The sequence below is a fragment of the Mastigoproctus giganteus genome, chromosome 3 (assembly GCF_048544385.1).
Source record: "Mastigoproctus giganteus isolate SK-2022 chromosome 3, ASM4854438v1, whole genome shotgun sequence".
NCBI classification, from domain to species: Eukaryota; Metazoa; Arthropoda; class Arachnida; order Uropygi; family Thelyphonidae; genus Mastigoproctus; species Mastigoproctus giganteus.
In genome coordinates, this window is record NC_143577.1 from 182,254,516 (window position 1) to 182,276,061 (window position 21,546).

Sequence of the window (21,546 nt, forward strand, 5' to 3'; positions counted from 1 at the left end):
AGACCAATAACTCGGAGCTGAAAAATGCCGAGAGAAAATTTCCCATCAAGACAACTCCCAAAAACTTGAGCAATTTATTTTGCCACGAAGAGGGCGATACAAGCCCTAATACAGAAATTAATACAGATGTAAGTAAAACATATCTGTAAATGTGCGTATTCCAGATCAGTTTGCATGACTGCTGTTTCATTTCAACATCATCTCCTACGAAGTAGCTGCAGTCGTGGATGAAAGGACCTTCAAGAAATCCTCCCAGTCACCACTGGATTTAAACTCAGGCCCTTCCACAGGAGCAGAGAAGTCTATAAATCGTAAAAGAAACCTTATGAGAGAAAATTCCGCTTACCACTGGCATATGTCATACAATTAATGAGCTATTTTTATCAATAACATCAAAGATGTCTTTATATATACTGTATATTAACGGCAGGAAAAAATATTTTCTACTTTTACATGCCACTGTCAAAACCAACCACTAAATAGTAAGAATATAAAATATTTATCAAAATGTATGTACAGTATTTAAACTATGTATGACAAATTTACTCAGTAAAAAATACACAGCATGCAATACCAATGAATCACATCAAGGTAAATAAACTCTGCAAACTTCAAGAGATAATGTTGAACGCAACTAACAAAAACTGTAAAAACAACTTTATTTCTTCAACCCTCCCCCACTTTCCGTCCAGAAATAGCATTTTAAAAATCGGGGGTGAATTACTAACTCATATAACCAGTTTATTAGTATTAGAAAGCGCCATAATTTAGAACACACCTTGCGTATTCTTACAGAATACAAAATAAATTTCACACACAATGAACCCACCCCAGTGACACCACGGGAGAAGAGGATATCGCTCCCACGCAATTCATTTAGTAAAACAAGAGCTACATTTTAAAATAGGCCATGACTTTCAGAGATGTAACACTACTAATTTTATTTTTTGAATAAAGCGTTCTGGAATAAATACAAGGAGGGGGAAAAACTCAGATAAACTAATAAAATAGTAAGATATTTATAGAAATATTACTGATATTGCTCAGGAATTTTTGAGTGCATTATACCGGACACATCATTACGAGAGAGAATGTTAGGTTATAAGTTATTATTTTTGGCCACAGTATTCCGTAAGAAACCTCTTTAAGACATAAGATGGCACAGATTTGGTGTTTAACTAGGTTCTTCCTTTCTCGAGGAATGTGACCCCATTCTGTGCGAGCTGCTTGCGTAGTTGATCGAAAAAATGCCAATTTTAGAAGGTACGTGGCACCGCCTTCTAACCTATCAAGAAGACGCTGTATGGAAGTAGGGCTTGGACACTGACAGGTAAGAAAAGCTAAGCTCAGTTCAGGGAAGTCAGTATAGCATTTTCAAGCCGTTGTCACGGCGATAAATTTGAATCTCGTCAATTTTAGGTATATGACCAACGCCTAGTTCTCCACATTACTGTCTCTATCAGTAATTATATATATATATATTTTTTTTTTTTTTTTTTTTTAATACAATACAGTGACTATTTTAGGTTTTATGACATCGCATCAGCATTAAACTGACTTAAGCGATGCCACCGAAATATCCAATATTTTACTTCTTTCACTAAACAGATTGCAGGCTGATTTTCAAAGCGACTTTTACTGTAAAAATTCTCTTATGTCTTAAACTCTATATTAAAAAAAAAAAAAAAAAACACATATACACACAAGTCTTAATATTTTATAGTATAACCCTATTAGCATGTTTTAATAAAAATTCCAGGTACATTTTTATTGGAATTAAAAGGTTACTCCAAAGTACTTACAAACTACAGGACAACAGATAAATACACAAAACCAAAGCTGATGGCATTACGCATGCACATTATCATATAAACTAAAACTATATAACTGAAAAAAAAAAAGAAAAAGAAAATCCTTTACATGAAACACATTTAAATACGAGAATGGATATAGGATAATGATTTATTTTTGTTCCATCAAAAATACTTTAAAAAAGGGTGTGCATAAATACTACAATAACCAACCATTTCTCACTATAAGCCTCTTATAGTAATTTTGCATATACTACATATTAGACTAAATAGTCTAATATGGTATACAAAATTACGTTTGTTTGTTTGTTTTTTTGGCTTCTCTCTTCGGCCCACGGATTGAGTCGGACTAAATAAATTTCCACAGTTTATAATTAAGTGCAACAGCCCCATAAGACCCTTAGAGACTGGAATTTTCACGAAATCGAGCCTCGGCTGAAAGTTCCAGCTGTTAATGCAATGGGGGCGCCAACTGCATCTTCTCTCGAACTCTTTAAAAGAATTCTGCCTATTATTATGAAACATACTGCCTGAGTGCAACTCAAATCCTTCATGTTTTAAAAAATAAAGACATGCAATAATAAATCTGCTAACTGCAAATCATATTCTCTGAGCATTTAATCAAAAGCCAAAACTACCACACAATCAGGTACGTTAACATCCAATTAGCTTCTGACTCAACAACCACTTCAAGTTCTCCTTCATGTTTGTAATAACTATTTCAATATCACAGATGACATCCTTGCCTTTCTAAAATCCCTCCTAGTGCGAGGCTTCAGTTTACAGTCATGAACCAAACCTTTTCAAGGCCTGTCACTGTCGGCACCTCTCAAAGCGTAGTTCTGTCCGGTCTGCCGCTCTCCCACCTTTCATGAGCTACCATAACTACATAAGCTATGCAGATATTTAAAAACTGCTTAGCATTATGAAACCCAAGAATGGCCAATTATCTATTACAGGATAATTAAGACGAATTCTTCAGTAATTAGCCTCGTACAATTCTCATTAGTCATCAATCCGTAAAATCTGCAGCAGCGGCATTCATCTCTCAAAAGCAAATCCACTTACTCATCAAAACATCCGAATCCTATCTCTATCCACAGCCTTAAGAATACTCTGAGATTGCTGACCGGAGTTTCAACCCTCAATTACAGTAAATGGGCTTAGCAAATAAAAACAACAAAACTTTGAGATGACTTGCAAAGAAAAAGCAGCTTGGCATCAAGAAGCACTTGCATCTATGTTGTCATCCAATTAAAACGATGCCTCTACACTACATACATAGTTCAAATTTATGGATAAACTATGGTTTATCTACACCGATATTATATAGTTATCATCCTACGTATCATAAATCATACTTCAAAGTTACGAATTAATAGAAATGGGAAATAATTCAATGTCTTTACAAATCGCTTGGAAAATTCCTGTGCTGTTAATGAAATAAAACGACAGAGCATATAAATAAATTAGTATATTTCGAGATTCTGTAAAATATATAATGTAGGTCTTTGTAACGATTACGTGATTTAAGGATTCAGGATGGTTAAAATCCTCAAGTTCTTTTCGTGACCTTTATATAAAGTCAAGAGTATAACAGGTACCCTTATTTTTATCGAAAAGGGTAAATTTTAAATTTAACCTTTTGTGTATATGTGTGTGTTCTCATGAAATTCAATTTCTGCTGGCCTATTCGTCACGCATACCAAGAAAAACAAGAGGGGGGAAACTTTCAAGGAAAGGAATGCAAATAAATATGAATGTATTCTAATCACGTCATGTTTACGTGTCCTATTTCTGACTTACTAAAAATGCAGAAAAAAGTACACGGAAATTGTTATAAAAAAATAATAATAATAAAAATAAAACGCAGAAAAGCATCAGACTATGAAAGATGACTACAAGACTTCCAAGTAATAAAACAGGGATAGCTTTATCATTTACTGTATAAATCGTGCATTTTGCTGCATGTAGCGTGAGTTAGCAGAACCTACTAACCCTAAAATAACTATACACCTACAGGGATATTGCCTACATGTCTCTTTAGTGAATCACTCAGGCAGAAATCAGAATGTACTGCCTAGTGTAAAGAAGAACAATTTATTGTTTGGCTTTCGTATAATACAGCCATAAATATACACAACGGAAGATTTCTGAGGTCACACTATGATGAGCCCTATATTTTAGACGCTGCAGCTGATCTTCCTAGTGCAGCGAATATTGTTTACGTGATCTACTTCTGCTTTTCAACAACGGAAATGGTTTCCAATTTTCACAAATGATCGCTCGCGGCTTTACTTATACAGGCCACGCATCTCACGGCCTCATTCTCTTTTTCGAATTATGAACGTGTTTCAATAAGCCCAAGAAAGTGAAAAAATTAATTGTGTATGGTAAAATGTAATCAGAATTCTATTTGCCAATAATTAAATATGAAAGATATAATTAACAAATAAAACTGAATTGTGTAGGCAACACTTTTTTCAGTACACAGCCCACTCAAACGCATTCACACTACAGCAATAAGCCTCCAAAATCCAAGACGGCGTAACACTAGTTTGGAAGCACATGATTGTATAATATTAGTAGTTGATGCGGCGTAGTCAGTCCACTGTGTTGAGATGCCTGATTTGAAAAACTACCTACCAACAATGTACTTGAATAATTTTGGAACAAATGAATATGCAACCAGAAAAAATAAAATATCTTGTATTCATATAAGCAGCATCTAGGCTACTACCACGATTCGGGTCATCTTAAGTTCGAAAACCTCTTTCATAATACAATAAAAAACCACATCCTTCAAGCATCTATTTTATTTTTATCTTCTGAACAGGCACCAACAAAAGCTCAAACACGTAACCATGTAAAACGTTTAATAATCATATATGCAAATTTTGCTGTATTCAGGTTTCGCTTTTGTAAGTCGAGAAGTATTCCAGAAAATTTAAATAAACTTATAGCGGTTATCGTATTTCCGGACCATATGATGCACTTTACATCCTGAAAAATGTTGCCGGAAACTGTCCTGCGTCTTATGGTCCGAAGGTATACATTGCAGTATTTCTATCTCTAGCTGTGGCCAGAGAAAGCGTGGTGAAATCGACTAAGCAGCCTCCTTCTGAAAAAGTTAGTCATTTTAGTGTAGGAACCACTTCAGATCGCACGTAAAGGAGGCAACAAAAAGGACATGTACTGAATTAATCACAAAGTTAACTGCAATTCCAGCATGCCGTAGCCAACTGCAGTTACTGGATACCTCAATTAACAAACCCTCTAAAGCATTCATAGATGAACCAAATAAATGGAAACAGCAAACCTCTATTTTTCGCAATTTTACACAAACAGGTTGAATGGTGCGACCAACAATTTCACAGGTAACGAATGGATGAAAAATTCGTTGGAATTAATGAAACATGACAATTCTTTCACGAAATGTGGAACCAGCAGAGACCTTGATGGCAATGAAGATTATGCATTCTTTCAAAAAAAAAAAAAAAAAAGTGAAAATTCAGACCAAAACATCTGCATTGACGAGGTTTTGTTCTATATTCAGTAAAAAACGTCATATAAAAAAAAAAAAAAAATATATATCTTCTTCTTCTTTAATGCTGCCGAATGGCGTTTGCGACTTCGTTTTGATATTGTTCTCTGTCTAGCGCTACGTGTAGAATATATATATATATATATATATATTTTTTTTTTTTTATTATTTTTTTTTCTCCCAAAAATTCCTTCTAAAACGTCAGTACGTCTTATCCGAAAAATAAGGAATTAAAATTTTCACTTCAAAACCATTTATAATTAATAAATTATAAGCAAATAATTTAATTTAATTTAATAATAAATTTAAAAAAAATAATAAATTCGCAGTTCATTTATAATTTATTAATTATATATGAACTGCGAATTCAAACTTAAGTAGTCCTTGTAAATCCATGGTAATTAATAGCACAGGATTTTACTTTTTACGTAACTTTTAATGAAGTTAAAAAAAATATTTTTTTAAAGTAGACATATTTTTATAATTTTGTTGAGAAACCGTTTCCACAGTTATACATCAGAGATTCGATTGCCGAAAGCCTTCAGGTGATCTTTAACAACCGTATCAAACTTACTGTAGGACACCCAACTTCACCCCCCAAGTGATGGCAAATCTGGTACTATGGTAGATTCGTCACTGATTTTCTCGCATGGAGGACTACCTTACATATGAAATCGGCGTAAATTATTATTAAATTCTATCATTCATATAATGACAAAAATAGATGTAGATCTAACGTTGCGTGCATTTTCAAAATATAGCTAATGGGTTAGATGTTATGGCAACAAGATCGAAAATTTAAGCTGTTATAATTTAAGTGCGGAAATTTAAAAAAAAAATCATAAAATACATTGCCAACCAAAGTTTTGCCAGCGTACCACCACCCGTGGTACGCTGAAAATAAATAACAGTAGTCTCCTCTACTAGAGAAGCGTTATTTATTTGAACTAATTCAATAGTAGCTATCTTGTTGTGAAGGCAACCACATTATGAGATACAATTAAAACGATGCCTTCTACGCTACAATCGTAGCTCAAATCTATGGGTTAACTATGGTGTATTTACACCGATATTATATAATTAATAATTACAGAACAAACAGCGTTGCATACGTACGTAGTCAACTAGTATCAAAGTAATATAAACGAAACATAATTTCATAGAATAACAATAATATAAATTCAGTATGTGCGCGTTCTCTTGCATAGATAAAATCTAAGAAAACCCATGAAATTATAGAGTACAACCTACTGAACAAAATCTGCTGGCTAGTAATGCAATCTTATTTATTATACAAAATTGAATACAACTAAATGATATAGCAGGGATGCTTTTCCCCAACAAACTGTTGTGAGAAGCCAAGTTTCCAATAACGCGAAAGGAATTGTGACATGTGAAAGGTAGTGTACAGTTTTCAAACTTTTTCTTGATTTTAATATATAATTTTCAATTATTTTTTATCTTATTTATTTTATGTGCTTTATTACAAATCAGTTATTCACACAATTTTAGTTGTATACAGTTTTAGCTTAGCCACTGATGTATAAATCTACAGCAGTTCTTTGAGAACTATTGCTACATCGGGGAACAGATATTTCAGGTGAGGCATAATGTGGTAAAATTTTAATTTACATTACCATTTGAAACGCAATTCTCTTAGCGGCTATGTGAAAACAAAGCTTTGTTCCTTATACGAAAGGTGATACCATTATCAAAAATCCCAGCTCTTGCTCTCGAAACTACAGGTACGCCTCGCTTAAAAATTCATTTTAGGGCATTTCATTGCAACGACGCTTTAAAATTACCACTAATATTCAGTTTGTAACATCACTCACAGCCAATCTTAAAATTCCCTGGACATGAATGGAAATCAACGATTAACAGAAATGCCTGAGTGGGGCAGGAGTTAAAGTCTGAAAAATACCCATCTGTTATACATATTAAGATATTTTTTAAGGCAAAGATAATCAAACTCAGGTGGTAGATGACTTTCATCAACCGGTGAAATACCACCACTTTACTTATTGGAGGCTTGAAGTGATGAAACCCATGTTTAGTCTCTAGAGCAAAGTTTCCGGCATTCCCCTCCCCTCATCCTTCTTCTTCAACCCATGCTTTTTAACCCAAGCACGGTACTAAGTACTTATAGGTTCTAATACCTCTAGTGTTTGGGGTTCACATAAAAAAAAAAAAAAAAAAACGTATAGTATTACTTCACTAAAGACAAGTTGGTATTTTTTTTTTCATCATTAGATGTTCTGATTAAATTCCAGTCTATATTGTTTACTAACTTGAATGACTCCAAGTTAAAATATCTTACCGTTATAATTAAGGGATTTTATGAAAAGCTCTAGCAGAAGAGTAAAGTAAGAGAAGACAACAATTTTAGATTACAATTTTTCGGGAAATTCCATAATGTGAATTCCACATTATTCATAAACCATTCCTCCGACATGAATTTAATGTAAAATAATAAAAGTAGCAAACTCCCTTGTAAATAATTGAAGGAAACGAAAAATATGTTAGACTTAAGCGTGAGCTGTACCAATTAAATAAAGCGGACTGTTGTTATTTTGGATTTTAGGAGCATTAGCAACCAAGACCATATTGCTCCGGGGATATGCGGTGGTCATTCTCTGACCTTTCCGCATCTTCCGTATTTGGTGGATCACGGGCTCGAACCCCGGTCTAATCAAGAAGCTTGTGCTACGCACTGCTACACCTGGCTATGGAGGCGCCAATAAAGCGGACTGTAAGAGAAAACATTTATGAAAAAGAGTACCCAATACGTATTCAGTCTATCCATTCCCATTTGAGTTCAGGGGAACAAGGGATTCGCTCAAAAACGTCAATTATTACTAGTGCGATCTTTACAGAATTAAATCTATTTAAATGTATTAACTATATTTAGATTGACCCAACACAGCAGCAACAACAACAACAAAAAAAAAAAAAAAAAGATGCTAAAAGTAGAAACTGAAAAAAAAAAAAAAAAAAAAAAATTAAATTAGCTCCTTCTTAATGATTCAGTACAATTTTCCAATAAATTCCAGAAAGGCAAATGTAGTTTCCCCACCATACATTATTATTCAGATATTAATTCAAAAGCCAGGTAAATAAAATAATAATTTCTTAATTTAAGACTTATTATCAACAAAAGCTAAGAATCTGTTTTATAATCTCCATTCTACCTGTAAAAATAAATATATATTTTTAATATAAAGTTTTAATAATACTTCTGGACATGTTAATGAGTTTTAAAATTGAGCAACTTGTATCAGAAATCAGAAAAAATATTTTAAAAAGTCTTAAAAAGGCTTTAAGAACTAATTTTACACCACGAGTAAAAAGGTGATTAAGACAAATAAGGCGATAAATTATTGCGGTAGCGCATTAAAACAACTCAGGTGAAGGTTCTAAGACTGGTTTGTTTACAGGATGGAAAGACCTACGAAAAATCCTTAAAACCTCCTCATGATATCGGTTAACTCAGCCTCGGATGAAAGAGGCTAAAATAAGTTCTGGCGTCACTAATGATATTTGAACTACGATTTTCCAAAGGTGGAGAATGACAAATTCAGTTCTGCACAGAGCCTAAATAAATCCGTTATAGACTATATTTATTTATTTATAATTTTATTTTATTATTATTTTTAATATTAACTTAAAGACTTGTAGTAAAATAGAGTGGACAAGGCTTACGTTTCTTATTGAATGTTTAAACGTGATTAAGAAAAACTAAAGAAAATACACAAGTAATTTGAATTTATATTAACAAATTACTAAAGGAAAAAAAAAAAAGTAAAAAGTTTACTTTTTTACAACTGAAATATTTAGTCTACATACCCAAAGTTTCTTACAACACAGTGATCCTAGTAAATACCAGTCATTACTCCTGTGGTTATAATCCTAAAAGTGAAGAAGTAACAGTAGTCATAGCGAAGAATCGTAGTTGCGGAACACCAAGAAATACCATGTGAGCATCCGCTATCTGGATCCCCATTTCAGACAGGTGCACAGAGAGATGCTAGTGGTTACAAATACGTCATCAGAAAGAGTCGCCGACACGAGCAAAGACTCTAACCAATGGTGGCCAAGTGCGTGCCACCCCTTCGTTCACCCCACATGATTCGACACAAACATGAATCTGCAAAAACATGCAGGTTGTCGCTCGCAGGCAAAATGGGAAAGGCAAGCGCAAAAACTAGCTACAAACAATGACGTAATTCCGTACGCGGGACCACCCTTCGCTTGGTGCAATTGACAAAACATCAAATGATTGTCAACATTACAACAATGAAAGGCAACTCATTGCGTAAATTAAACGAAGTTTCCTATGTGAAGTCTACGAGAAGCATATGGAAATTATTTCTTCATTTATGAAGTTCATAAATTAATATTAAGCAACGCATTCTTGTTTGTGGCGTCATGATGAGTAACGTTTCTCGTATTGCTTTAAATAAAATACAGTAACAGTTTAAATAAAATATTTACAGTACAAGCAGATGAATTTATAATATTCAACTATCAAACGTGTTCGACAATTAGAAGTGAATATAACAAATTAAAATGATGTTGACATTCTCAAGTGCTCCATGACGTACACAGCCTATACTTAGTTTACATACCCTGCAGCATGAATTTTTAATTCTTTCCCCCTCCCCACCAGCCTCTCAGGACCAGCACAGTAAAGACGACTGTTTTTCGGTGACCGATTTAATTGGTTTCAGGAGAGTTGAGGGTTTATACAACTTGGCGCGTATATTTCTCTTAAGTTGAGTTTATTTATTATTATACTGTATATATCTAGGCGTATATTTTATCTGTTTAATCTATTTAAATTGGCAACCCTCAGTTTCTGTGCACGCCAGATCGAAGATATGCATGGTGATAATAAACAAATAAATTTTAAACAGAGCACACCGCTAAAAAAAAAAAAAAAAAAAAAAATTATTGGTTTCGAACTCTTTTGTAAATTTTATTATTTCTAATTTCATCTTAAAAGGTATAGAAAAAATCTGTAGAGACAAAATACTATTTCTGCTTTGTTGCCATGTTTCACGATTCACTTATAGACCACTACTGCACAAAGCTCGAAAACAGATTACTGACGATTAAATGTGTCCACCATTATTTTCTAATAAGCAATCAAGTCAGGGCATTCTCCATAGCTGTCTTCAGAATTCTCGATAGAATTTCAATACCTCCCAACGAATTTCATCCTGGAAATCAGAGGGATGCAATTCGCAGGGAGTACTGAACATTATTTCAGATAACCTGAATTAAAAGTCTGCTGCAGTTAGGTCGGCGATCTTGCAGACCAGTATTGTGAAAAATTGCCAAGGTAAGGTGTGGTCCCTTTCTTCCGTAAGGAACCACACGTAGGAGTCGTTTAACATTATTGTCGACATGGGGCATAGTACCATTCCGAATAAAAATTGTTTCCACGTAAACAACGTTCATTAATCTCTCGGATAATTTTGGTCCACAACAGGCTAATATATCATGTGCTGTGGAAGCCCGCGATTGTTAATGGTCTCATTGGTAAAGGGACACCAATGAGTCCGTAAATCTACACCATACAACTATTAATGGGCGGAGTGATTCTTCAACTCTAGCCCACACACCAATCTAACAAGATGAAAGCACTTCATCCATCCACACGATGTTAAATAACCATTCTGGATCCTGCACAACCACTTTCCAATTATCCAGTGGGCGAAATCACGACGGCTTCAACGGTCCTGTGGTTTCAATCGATGCAGATTGTGTGATTTTATAGAGAAACAGATAGAAGCCTACTTTTAGGGCTTTACGTACCGTACCATACCATACCATACCGTGCTCCACAGATTGTCAATATCATGAGATGTATGGAGAGGACTAAGAAATCTCAACGAATTTGATCGGGAGTAACTGTGGTTACAACTCAATTCTTTGAATTACTTCTAGCAATGCTGACAGGCGGCTAATTCTAGGCTTAGAATTTAGGTAGCCTTCTTTTAAACCGTTCTCCCTTAAACAAGTACACTTGATGAATTTTTCTGTCCTTGATACACTCTAATGGCTGCAATGCACTAAACGTTTTCAATGTTATTCTTGGTCCACAACAGTGAGTTTATTTCAAGTTTATTGGAAAACGCTTTATCTTTAGCGCTTTAAGAGGAGCTTGACTAGACATAGACAGGCTACAGCGTCAAGCTTTTTACTTAACCACGAAGAATAAGACCATTCCTTTTTATACCGAACAGAAAAGCTAGTTTGTTTATTGGAATCAATAAATCACTTAGCCTCTGATAGTAATCAATTTCGAACCATTTTTGTTTTAAAACATCCCGTATATACTGATTACAATGCAAAAAAAAAGGGGGCCTGTTTCGATAAACCCTATACAGTTTCAAGTTCTTAATTTTTAAAATGGAAAGGCCTTTGACACCTCCCTGTATTTCCGGTACTGGAAGAAACCTCTGAACTGTAACACGCAAGTCAATTTGTTTTGTTTTATAAGCAAAACATGTCATATTGGTCAAAAAATATACAGTATATATCAAAATTATCAGCACCCAGTTCTGTGATAAATTAGTAAAAATTTGTCAGATCAATTGGGCACGACCTCTCCTTTACAAAATCTTTTTTTTTTTCCTTTCTTTCTTTTTTCCCTTCACAGAAATCAAACTCGCAGGTTTATAATTACCATGTATTCATTTTATCCTTATCACTTTTTTAATCGGAGAAATGTCCCCAATCTACAGGTACTTACTCTAAGAATGATGCCTCAATATAATTCTTTTAAGAGTTAACTGGATAAATCCAATTACTTCTTGAACTTGTTCCTTTAATTATCATTTCTCTTGAACTTCTTCGGGGATCTGAATTCGTTCTAATCCCAAAAAAAATTGAACTGAAAAATCCTTGATGGTGTAATCGTTTTCGGTCTAAGTAGCCGATTGTTTTTTTTTTTTTTTTTTAATTTATTTTTATTATGACAACAAACAGGATAAGTAGATATGGCCTTGTAGAAGTGCATACTCTTCGAGTGACCGTTTGTCTAATAAACATGACAAAATGTTCTTATATTCTCTCTATCATGTGAACTCCTCTGACTTAAACACAAAATTTGTTTAATCTTCCTTGGATAGATGCTCTTTTCAAAACTGCACGTTTATGCCTTTTGAGTAAATCGCTGTTGAAAGCATCCTTACCGGCCTGATCAACGACACAGACCTGTAGGAGCTGCTTTCTGGGCCATCAATATAGTATGCCCGGGGTGGCATACTACAATGATGGCATGCGTGCCCAAAGCGACAGATGTACAAATTTTTTGGGCATGCGGAATTCAGAGCATCCAAAAAAATTTTAAGCTCCTCTTTCGGCCTCTTATTTCCAGCGCTTAACCCCCCCCCCCCCCACACACACACCTTTTTACAAGCCCTAGCCACTGAAATCTCAGGAAACTAGGTGGCAGGGCCTACCGAATAAATATAAATTTACTGGGTAACTGGCCTTCCTCCACTGGACAGAGTGTGGAAACGGTGGGGGCCAACGGCTAAATGGCCAGAAGAACAATGGTTCACAACACTACACATAGCCCACACACTTTTAAACCTCTAGCCTTGACAGAGTACTCAGTACAGGAAAATGAGTAATTTTCGTGTCTCCCCTATTTCCGTCGCTAAAAATTTAAAAATCACATTTAGCTATGTGTTATTCGATGCTTATCAAGGGAAAACTATTCCGATTGAAATCTATCATTTACTTTTTGTGTTAAAATTAAAAAAAACCAAATTTTTATTGCACTTCGATAGTGCGCTACTTTGTGCTAAGTAACTCTCCTTTTGGTGACGAAAAGGTTGCTAAATAGTTAGTTAATAATTCAATAAAGGTCATTTACAAATTTTGCGACGAGAAGTATTTTTTAACAGTTTTCAAAGCTGGAGTTGTCCCGGCAAGGAGGTACTCAGAGAGGCAATGTTGAAGCGGCGATGGTGGGGAGGCGCCTGCGCGGAGTCTTGCACGGCCCTTACCTGCCAGTCGCCTCACCCCCAAGGTTGAGGCGACTGGCAACGAGAGTTTTATGGCGCATCAGCATCTAAGGCTATTGTGCGCCAATCTCCCCCAAGACCTTAATCGATTTTCCAAGAAGAAGTCTGAGTCGCTTCTCCCACCCTTGTCATTCACAACAACTGGAAAGACTCAAATAGACGTTTTCGTTAGTTCCTCATTTTTAGGCCTAGCCGGGGTACTAGAAACTTTTTTCAGTTACCATAAAGCTCTCTATTTGAGATACTACACTAACGACCATTCGTGACTAGGGACCCTTCGTCCTGAGCGCACGGCACTCAGTAGTTGACCGATTTTTACTTCATGCAGTGATCTGTTTGAAGTCGGAGTGGTGAGACGTACTGAAAGAAATGTAAAACGAAATTGAGAACAAAAATTCGTATATTTCACACATTTATTCAGAACACAAGTTATTGGTAAAGTTATGTGAGATATATTATTCACATTCAGTATTTGGTGTAGTCTATTTCATTGTCAATTACGGTTTGTATGTGGCGTGGAATTTTTGGAAATTAATTAATTCTTCATTAAGTCCCATAAATATTTTAATTGCTATTTGCCCTTTACAGATTGTTTAGAATGTCAGCTCAACCAGCAAAGAAACAAAAACGTTCAAATGAAGAGGAGAATAGCAGAAAATTTCAAGAATTTTGGAGTGAAAGATTTGGTATGATTAAGAAGGATAACAAAAGAATTATGCATTTTGTGTTCTGAAACGAGAGGGTAATTTTTAATATATTTTGCCAATGTTCTGGGCACGCGAGGATAGTTTTATTTAAAAGATTTGGCCAATTTTGGCAGGCACCGTTAAAAAGGTTCGCCACCCCTGTAGTATGCTGTACTTGAATTGAACTGCTTTCTCTTCAGGTTTACTTTCACCACTGGAAAAGGAGAAATTAGCAATGGAAAAGTCCAGCGAGTGGAGTGGTTGTGGAACAACAGGAGCATATTTTGACAGATACTCATTGACAAGGGGTGGCTAATATAATGAGGCATTGTCATGATGCAGTAGCCAGTCTTGGGCCTGCTACACTTCTGTCAGTTAAGCAGACAATGATGCGCCACCCAGTAAACGTTCATAGTACAATTGTCCAATACAAACTCATAGTGAATCGTGCCCTGGATGTTAAAGACCAACAGTATCAATACTTACTTACTCTCTCTCCTTTGATTGATTTACATGAAACTTGCGTTTTCGTAGAGATGAAAATTTCCAGTAAACAATAGGCATGCGTTAAGCGTCAAAGTAACTAAGGCTATAAGAAGTATATTGTCTGTAATTGCGTGAGAGAGAGAGAGAGAGAGAGGCACCGTTGTGCCTGTCAGTTCGACGCCCGTGCAATAGGGAACAAAAAGGACCGACGTAACGTGTATAGTGACGGCACGGTTGTGCCCGAGAGAGAGAGAGAAATAAAAAAAAAAAAAACTTTTGACTCTAGCCCGAACCCGATTTACTCAATCAAGACGTGTAAACATTTTATAAAAATTCATCGCCTCACTGACGAGATTCAACTCAAGCCTTTTACACCCGTTATTAAAAAAAAAAAGAAAAGGTAAACTACAGCTATTATCAACCCACTGCAGGATGGAAGCCTTCTCAACAATTCATGTTGAGGGAAATGGACCATAATCTGCCACACTGGTCCAGTGCGGGCTGGCAGATCGACCGTATTCAGCAGTCAGGGGCTTGAACCCCAGTCTACTCAAGGAGCGTGTGCTACTGCACTCCCGCTCCTGACCACCCGGCTAGGGAGTTATTAGAGAACTGTAAATACATTCATGAGCCAAAAAAAAAAAAAAAAAAAATATCACCCCTGTTTCCGTGAGTGGACATATCCCACAACACCTAGGAGTGAAGTCAACGACCGACGTAACGTATATAGTGACGGCACGGTTGTGCCTGTCAGTCAGTTCGACGCCCGTGCAATGGGGAACAAAAGGACCGACATAACGTGAATAGTGACGGCACGGTTGTGCTGGCAGTTCGACCCTCGTGCAATGGGGATTAGAAAGGAACTGATGGAGTTTGAATGGGAAATGAGAAGTTGGGGCCAACATCTCAGCAACAACAGGCATTGTCAGCTGTACGAGAGCCACCGTAGTGAAGATGTGGCCGGAATGGTCCGAAGGAGGACACAACCGCACAACGTGCCAAAACGGGAAGACAACCACTGGTTGACAGTCGAGGTGAATGGCGGTTGGCACATGCTGACCGACAGTCAATGACACCTCCGGCTGCAGTGGGCCCTGGAGAACAGTTTCTGAACAAGGGTTGACTGAAAATCGCCCAAGGCATGATGAATCAAGATTCCGACTCCATGCCGATAAAAGAATGAGTATTCGAAGCCGGGCAGCTGTTCACTTGCTACGAAAACAAGCCGGCGGTGGTATCATGGTTTGGAAGAGGGGGCTGTATTCATGCGCATCACTAGGTCCCCTCATTCCCACTGATTGTTATTTGGTTTTTAGGGGCATTAGCAACTAAGGCCATATTGCTCCGGGATATGCGGTGGTCATTCCCTGACCTTTCCGCATCCTCCGTATTTGGTGGTGACGGGCTCGAACCCCGGTCTAATCAAGAAGCGTGTGCTACGCACTGCTGCTCCTTCCAACCTGGCCACGGAGGCGCCCCATCATTCCCACTGAACACACCCAGATCCTATCTCAGCATTGCTTCGGATCAAGTTTTTCCCTACATGGTAATCGTGTATCCAGATAACTCTGGCTCTTTCAACAAGTCAAGGCCTGCATCGTGCAGAAACGGTTCGAGCATCATGTACAAGCATTTCGTGCTCTCACCTGACCGCCAAATTCCCATGATATCAATCCATTGGACATTTGTGGGATACGGTGGAACGCAGCATTCGCCAGTGCCTCGCTTCGTTGCTGAACTCAGGAAAGTCCTTCTGTCCAGCAGGGCCAGGATACCTGAGGACATCTTCTGTGGTCTAGTGGAATCGATGGCACGGTGAAGGTGGCCCAACATACTATTAGTTTTGTAGTCAATGTTTGGTCTCATGGGCCAAAACCACTGTGAGATATCTGCTAAGACCTACCAGTAAAGGTTTTTTTTTTTTTTTTTTTTTTTTTTTGGTTATTGATCACAAAGGCAGCACGAAGTCTCATCATCAGTGATCTCTTTTGAGAAAGTGTGGGCCTACATCAACTCTGTCAATCAACAATTCGAGAGCACGCTGTTCTCCCCTCCCCATCCTCGAGTCATATCGAAGATTTTGTGGAATCAAGTGCTTACACGCAATGCACTTATTACTCAAGTCTTCTGATACAATGAGTATCAGAAGACTTGAGTAATAAGTGCCACACAAAATATTGAGAATTTTTTTTTTTTTCCCTCCAAGACGAATTTTACATTCGTTTAAGACCCCTTTTGCTCGCACACAAACACTGGTCTATTAATTATCAAATGTAATAAACTAATCGGTCAGCTTTTGAGAAGGGGAAAAAAATTCAATTAGCCAAAATTCCCAAATACTATTATTCACTGCTGATTTTCTCAAACATCTGAAAATCCTTAAAACAGCACTTTTATCGACCATTGAAACGCTAAAACATTGAGATTTAAGGGGGCGCTTATGCACCGAGTACAAAATCCTGAGCTTGAATTAACAGCATGTGCTTAGTGGGGTTAAAAGACATGAATTAATACCGATATATTTCAAATTTATTACGTATGAATTTTTTCTCGTTTTTGTAATACCCAAAAATTTGTTCGCTTCCTTCAAACGAAAACGTTCATGGAATTCGTTGGAAGAATTCGAAAAGTAAACCCGACGTCCTTTTCTTCGTTGCCTGTTTACTTTTGGAGTTCTCGAAGAGCAAACATGTAATGTGGAATGGCTGGGTTACATAATCAAATATTGAACACATACAGCATCAATAAGAACGATGTCAAGTTGTCACCTGTAGGTTTCGGTTTGTGACCTTCTACACAGGGGGAATACACAATATATATACTTACTGCTTTCTTTAGTTTGCTGTACAGTATAATAAAATGCCATGATGTACGCTCTGAAAACAGAGAAAAAAAAAGAACTGAATTAAAAGACAGCGATTCTTAATACAGATTTTACTATAACACCATTATGTGAGATACGAAAGATGACTGTGAAAAAAATGGGGAGAACCAATACACGGTACCCCTAACCTAGCAAAGCACAGTTTGAAAACATTCATTACAGCTCATTATAATACAAGTTTGCATAATTTGGCACTACCCAGATTCCACACTTACAATGCAACTATGTTTAACACCACGGCGAAATATTTTTTAAATTTAATGCGCAACCATTGTACAACATTTAACCCCAGGGGTACACCCTGGGTTCTGAGCTGGATATCATCATTTCCCCTCCCCCCTTCTCTCTCGGTAATTCAGATTTTTTTTTTTTTTTTGGCTTGTGCAGCATAAGCCTCAGGCTTCCTTGCACCATATGGCTAATAATCATAATAATAAGATCTAAGAAGATTCTAATAGCTTTCGTATTTAGGATTTTCATTATACACATGGCACGAGTCGGCAACCTGCAGCTCTAACTTTTAGCCCACATGAAGCAAAGTTTGAAATGGAGTTAGAGGACTTAAAAATCAAAGACATGTGGGGTGCAAGACTAAGAAGATCTGCTCCTTGTGAAAAGGGCAATGTGGAGGGCGTTATCAGCTCGACCTCGTGCTTTTACTACGGTCAGTTATAAAACTTCTACTGCAAAAGCTAGTTCTTCACAAGTGAAACGCGTCAATTTTGATCATTAATTTACGATTCTTATGCGGAATATGGATCGATCCTCAGAAACTCACTGAGGCCAGAATGAAAAGGGCCACAAATCCCAAAAATGGGAGTCCCCACCCCAGCTCTGGCAAGGAGAACTGGTCGTTCCACCATTAATTCTTGTACCCAAGTCCTCGGAACTCTAGATTAGTACTGTGCACAAAGCATACAGAAGGCATTTCAAATTGTCCGATTCCGAATTAATCAACAATATACAATCTCATTGGCCTTTTTCGCGAGACAGACCATCGAATATTAGTCAGTGCTCAGTAATTCAATGCAAGATAACATTCGTCAAGATTTATAGCAATCAACAACGCCTATCTCTATTATTGATTACTCTGAAGTCAAATCCTTCTTGGCATAAGCACATCACAAATACTACTTCCTTCTAAACAATTACACACAGTACAAATCTCAGATCCATCCTACTATTGTTCCTATATTTTGGGGAACAATATTCAATGTATTTCCGAAAATTAATCTCCAGAAATTCACGTCTAATGTAGTAGTAGTGGCATGTGATGCAAGAAAGCAAATGTATGAGCTTATGCAGCATCAGCCAAAAAAAAAAAAAAAAAAAAAATCACACCATTCCCTCCAAATGTTTGTCCAGTTCCTCCTTAAATTTATTCAACCTATCAACTTCCACAACGACAGATGGAAGTTTGTTCCAGCAATAAACCACCCGCTGGCTAAAGGCAAATTTCCGCACATCTATTCTACATCTGTCTTTTCTTAATTTGAATTTATGCCCCCTTAGGTTCGTAATCTGAACAAGTGGAAGGGGGCATAAATTCAAATTAAGAAAAGACAGATGTAGAATAGATGTCAACAAGTATCTTTTGTCTTCCCAGCCCTAAGCCCATGCACAGTTTTAAGTTTAAGTACTATAGTTCTAATAGCTTTAGTATTTAGGATTTTAATCACACACACACACACACACACACACACATATGGCAGGGGTCGGCAACCTGCGGCTCGCGAGACGCATGAGGCTCTTTGAGCATGTAACTGCGGCTCTTTAACTTTCAGCCCACATGAAGCAAAGTTTGAAATGGAGTTAAAGGACTTAAAAATCAAGGATATGTGGAGTGAAAGACTAAAATGCCTTAAAACTGAAATCGAGGATTTGGAGAGGCAAAAGGCTGCCCTTGCAATTCTACATAAATGGATGCCGATAGACGAGTTGAAAAAGCAAGACCAAATCGTGTTCGATGCGTGGTGTAGCTTACCGGACACGTACATAAATTTGAAAATATTTGCGTTTGGACTTCTCTCAGTTATGGTCCGAAAAATTTCTGCGGGCAAATGTTTTCGAACCTGAACTATATTAAAAATATATCAAGAAACTGTCTAAACAACGCGAGTCTCTCAGCATGCTTAAAGATCAAAATTACGGCATACTTCACTGATGTTGAGGGACTCGCTCAAGAAGTTTGGCAGCAAAGTCACATTAAATAGAAACATTATTAATAAATAATATCTCAAAATATATATATTTTTAATAAAACTCCTTTCCACTATTCCATTTCTTAAAACCCCCTCCCCCCAGCTTGAGCTGAAGTGTAGCTTTTCGGATCCTGGTTTTTTTTTTTTAAATGGCTCTTCACTCAAAAATGTTGCCGACCCCTGATATAGAGTGTTTCAAAATTATGTATACACACTTTAAAAATTTATATTTAATGAACAATATGCATCAATTTAATTTTCTTAAATTCATTTTGTAGCTTAAAAATAGACAATTTTTTTACAATAATTTAATTTTTGTTTTATTTTATAGATACAGTACCTCTAAAACGATGGAGAGTACCCAATTAAGTTTTACAGAAGGAAAGGCAATTATAAAATGGCATTGGAAATATGAAAATATCGATGAAGTTCAGCGTGCTTGGAAATCACGATATGGGACAAAAGCGCCCACACGTTTAACAATTACTCGTTTGCGGGATAAATCTGAGGAGAATGGAATTCAGAATATCAATAACTTAGCATGTGGCAGGAAGAGGACATCAAGAAGTAAGTTGAAGCTGTAAGAAATGCAATCTTGTGCACCCCAAGAAAATCAACAAAACGGTGTTCACAAGTTTTGTTTGTTGTTTATTTAGTTTTTAGGAGCATTAGCAACTAAGGCCATATTGCTCCGGGGATATGCGGTGGTCATTCCCTGACCTTTCCGCATCCTCCGTATTTGGTGGTCACGGGCTCGAACACCGGTCTAATCAAGAAGCGTGTGCTACGCACTGCTGCTCCTGCCCACTTGGCTACATGTTCACAAGAGCTAGGCTTAACAATACAATACAAGTGTTTTTAGAATGATGAAGGAATTAAACTCCAAGTCATTTATACCTCGATTAGTGCATGCAATCCAGGAATATGATCCGGATCAGAGTTTTTTGTCTGCAATTTTGTAAGCAGTACATGCAAAAAAAAAAAGGCAAAAATCATGCTTTTCAAGATACAATTCTGTGGTCAGATGAGGCCACATTTAAATGAATGGTCATATAATTCGTCACACTTGTGTTTACTAGGCCACTGAAAATTCACATATCACTCTACAGAAAGACGTCAATCTACCAGGCATTACTGTGTGGATGAGGCTCTCTTCACATGGAAGAATTGGTCCCTATCGATTCAATGGCACTGTTAATAGAAAAAAAATTACCTGGATATGTTGAGGAATTATGCTGTACCAAAAATCAGAGACATGTTTGCAGATACAATGGTATATTTTCAACAAGATTGTGCACCTCCACGTTACCATACAGCTGCACGCGATTATCCTGACAATTAATTTCATGATCACTCGATAGGTCTCGAAGGAGTGCTTTTGAGTATCCTCGAAAAATCGGGTTTACAGTCACAAACCGCAAACATTGGAAGAAAATTCAACAAGAAGCAGAAAACATTCCACCTGATTTGTGCATTTTAGTATGCAGATCTGTTGAAGATAGATGCCGCTCATGCATTATATATACAGGGTGTCTCAAAAATACACGGCATAACTTCAGGAATGAGTTCCTCATAATGTAGACAATAAAAAATATTTTATATCAACATAGTTCCGGAAATGCTTGGTTCCCGAGTTATTATGCGGAATGTCTTATCTCCCGCAGGTGATTTCCTTCATCACAAGGTACTGACAGAATCTGGTGGCTTTCCATTCCGACCATGTACTCAAATCAGGAGCGAGCGGATATGCACTTTATGTACGGTTTGGCGGACGGCAATGCTCTGTAGGCTCGTCGTTTGTACCACGAAAGGTTCCCAGAACGAAGATGTCCAGACAGGAAAACGTTTGAAGGTATCCATCGCCGCCTTTGTGAACATGGAACCTTTACACA

The 21,546-nt window shown here is 36.9% G+C and overlaps 1 protein-coding gene across 3 annotated transcripts in view; it reads right to left on the minus strand.

Annotated features, from left to right (window-relative positions):
- Positions 1-21,546, minus strand: part of ex (FERM domain containing expanded) — a 329,475-nt gene that overhangs the window by 226,884 nt on the left and 81,045 nt on the right. Inside the window, exon 1 of one of the 3 annotated variants that reach the window (XM_090369512.1) lies at positions 9,202-9,380. The exons of the other annotated variants lie outside the window; for them this stretch is intronic. The gene's annotated coding sequence lies outside the window, so the exon portion shown is untranslated. Of the gene's footprint in view, positions 1-9,201; positions 9,381-21,546 lie in introns of those variants that run through there. 3 annotated transcript variants of the gene reach the window in all.